Source organism: Triticum aestivum, chromosome 7D, assembly GCF_018294505.1.
Source record: "Triticum aestivum cultivar Chinese Spring chromosome 7D, IWGSC CS RefSeq v2.1, whole genome shotgun sequence".
NCBI lineage: Eukaryota > Viridiplantae > Streptophyta > Magnoliopsida > Poales > Poaceae > Triticum > Triticum aestivum.
In genome coordinates, this window is record NC_057814.1 from 553,426,644 (window position 1) to 553,429,726 (window position 3,083).

At 46.5% G+C, this 3,083-nt stretch overlaps 1 pseudogene; it reads left to right on the plus strand.

Annotated features, from left to right (window-relative positions):
* The first annotated feature begins 1,224 nt into the window (after nucleotides 1–1,224).
* Nucleotides 1,225–1,801, plus strand: LOC123170439 (cilia- and flagella-associated protein 251-like; annotated as a pseudogene).
* Nucleotides 1,802–3,083: the final 1,282 nt, after the last annotated feature.

The window sequence follows — 3,083 nt, forward strand, 5'->3', positions numbered from 1 at the left end:
GAGGCCAAGGAAGAAGAAGGAGGGGACTCTCAACCCCGCGCTTCCAGTGGCGCCGGAGTGCCACCGGGGCAACGATCGGGACGGCGATCTACATCAACAATCTTGCTACCGTCAACACCAACTCTCTCCCCCGATGTAATCTCTACTTAAACATGGTGCTCAACTCCATATATTATTTCCCAATGATCTATGGTTATCCTATGATGTTTGAGTAGATCCGTTTTGTCCTATGGGTTAATCGTGATCTTGGTTGGTATGATTGTATATTTATTTTGTTGGAAATATGCCCTAGAGGCAATAATAAATTGGTTATTATTATATTTCCTTGTTCATGATAATCGTTTATTACCATGCTAGAATTGTATTGATAGGAAACTCAGATACATGTGTGGATACATAGACAACACCATGTCCCTAGTAAGCCTCTAGTTGACTAGCTCGTTGATCAATAGATGGTTACGGTTTCCTGACCATGGACATTGGATGTCGTTGATAACGGGATCACATCATTAGGAGAATGATGTGATGGACAAGACCCAATCCTAAGCCTAGCACAAAATCGTGTAGTTCGTTTGCTCAGAGCTTTTCTAATGTCAAGTATCATTTCCTTAGATCATGAGCTTGTGCAACTCCCGGATACCGTAGGAATGCTTTGGGTGTACAAACGTCACAACGTAACTGGGTGGCTATAAAGGTGCACTACAGGTATCTCCGAAAGTGTCTGTTGGGTTGGCACGAATCGAGACTGGGATTTGTCACTCCGTGTAAACGGAGAGGTATCTTTGGGCCCACTCAGTAGGACATCATCATAATGTGCACAGTGTGACCAAGGAGTTGATCAACTGGAACATACATGACCCCGGCCCCCTGCCGGCCGGGCCCCCGCCGCCCCGCCTCCTCCACCGCCCCGCCCCGGCCCCCCGTCGCCGGCCCCTCCCCGACCCGTCGCCGCCCCCCACAGTGAGCCCCTCCCATTTTTTTCTGTTTTTTTGTTTTTTTTCTGTTTAGATAAGGTTTTTTAGTTTAAGTTTTTTCAGTTTAGAATTAATTAGTTTAGGTTATTTAGTTTAATTAGTTTAGGTTTAATTAGTTTAAATAGTTTAGTTTTAATTAGTTTAGGTTTTTAGTTTAGGTTTAGGTTAAGTAGAAGGGGGAAGAAGAAGAAGAAGAAGAAGAAGAGGAGAAGGAGGAGAAGCAGGAGGAGAAGAAGAAGAAGAAGAAGAAGAAGAAGAAGAAGAAGAAGAAGAAGAAGAAGAGGAGGAGGAGGAGGAGGAGGAGGAGGAGAAGGAGGAAGAAGAAGAAGAAGAAGAAGAAGAAGAAGAAGAAGAAGAAGAAGAAGAAGAAGAAGAAGAAGAAGAAGAAGAAGAAGAAGAAGAAGAAGAAGAAGAAGAAGAAGAAGAAGAAGAAGAAGAAGAAGAAGAAGAAGAAGAAGAAGAAGAAGAAGAAGAAGAAGAGAGAGGAGGAGGAGGAGGAGGAGGAGGAGAAAGAAGAAGAAGAAGAAGAAGAAGAAGAAGAAGAAGAAGAAGAAGAAGAAGAAGAAGAAGAAGAAGAAGAAGAAGAAGAAGAAGAAGAAGAAGAAGAAGAAGAAGAAGAAGAAGAAGAAGAAGAAGAAGAAGAAGAAGAAGAAGAAGAAGAAGAAGAAGAAGAGGAGGAGGAGGAGGAGGAGGAGGAGGAGAAGGAGGAAGAAGAAGAAGAAGAAGAAGAAGAAGAAGAAGAAGAAGAAGAAGAAGAAGAAGAAGAAGAAGAAGAAGAAGAAGAAGAAGAAGAAGAAGAAGAAGAAGAAGAAGAAGAAGAAGAAGAAGAAGAAGAAGACGGGGGATGAGAAGAAGTAGAAGAATGAGAAGAAGTAGAAGTAGTAGAAGAATGAGAAGACCCCCTGACCCCCTGACCTCCCAACCCCGACACCACACCCCGACACCCGACCCCGACTCCACCCCGACACCCGACCCCCTAACCCCCTGACCCCGACACGACACCCCGACCCCCCGACCCCCTAACCCCCTGACCCCGACACGACACCCCGACCCCCCGACCCCGAAACAGCACCCCGACCCCGACACGGCACCCCGACACCGACACGGCACCCCGACACCGACACGACACCCCGACCCCCGACACGACACCCCCGACACCCCGACACCCCGACCCCGAGACCCCGACCCCGACCCCGACACCCCGACCCCGACACCGACACGGCACCCCGACCCCGACCCGACACCCCTACCCCGAGACCCCGACCCCGACACGGCACCCCGAGACCGACACGACACCCCGACCCCCGACACCTCCCGAAAAGGTGTTCTTTGGCCTTCCAGAAGCCGACGGGGTCATATATTTGTGAATTATTAGTTAGGTCATATATCTTTCGATTTTGTTATGAAAAACATCATATATAATTGTGTTGATCGGGTAGTTTTAAATGTGCAGTTGTTTCATCGCTGCGAGGTTTGGTGTTCGACGACCTCGCCGTGCGTTTGACGAGCTCTGCCCCTTCGTTCGTGGGTGAGCACAAATGACATGTCCTCCTCCCCCATTAATTATTTGATCTATTCCGATGAAACTTGATAGCTAGATATATATGTGTCTTGAATCATCAGTATGCGTAACCAATATGTGTCTCCCGTTCGAAAGCGTCATAGTTATAAATATGCATGCATTTGCATATTTATAACCTTGATTCTTTCGAATTGTCCAACGCTATCCATGGACAGCCCGAGTATGTTTAGATTGGGTTCGTTTTCCCATATGCTTTGCTCCGGATCCGACGCATAAATTTCTTCAGTGCCTCCCCTGTTGTTCTCCGGGTACACATCCTCTCTGTTTATTGCAGAGACGTGTATCAGGAGAACAGCGGGGAGGTGCTGCCGAAATTTTGCGTAGGATCCAGGGCATAGCATGGGAAAATGAACCCAATCTAAACATACTCGGGTGGGATTAGGACCTATCATTACCTATTAGAGTGTAGGTTGCATGGACGTAATAAAATTGACAAAGTAGATCAACTGATGAATACATACATGGTGAATTATATATATATATATTTGTTGTGTGTCTAGTAGCTCTGAAAGTCAAGATGAGTGATC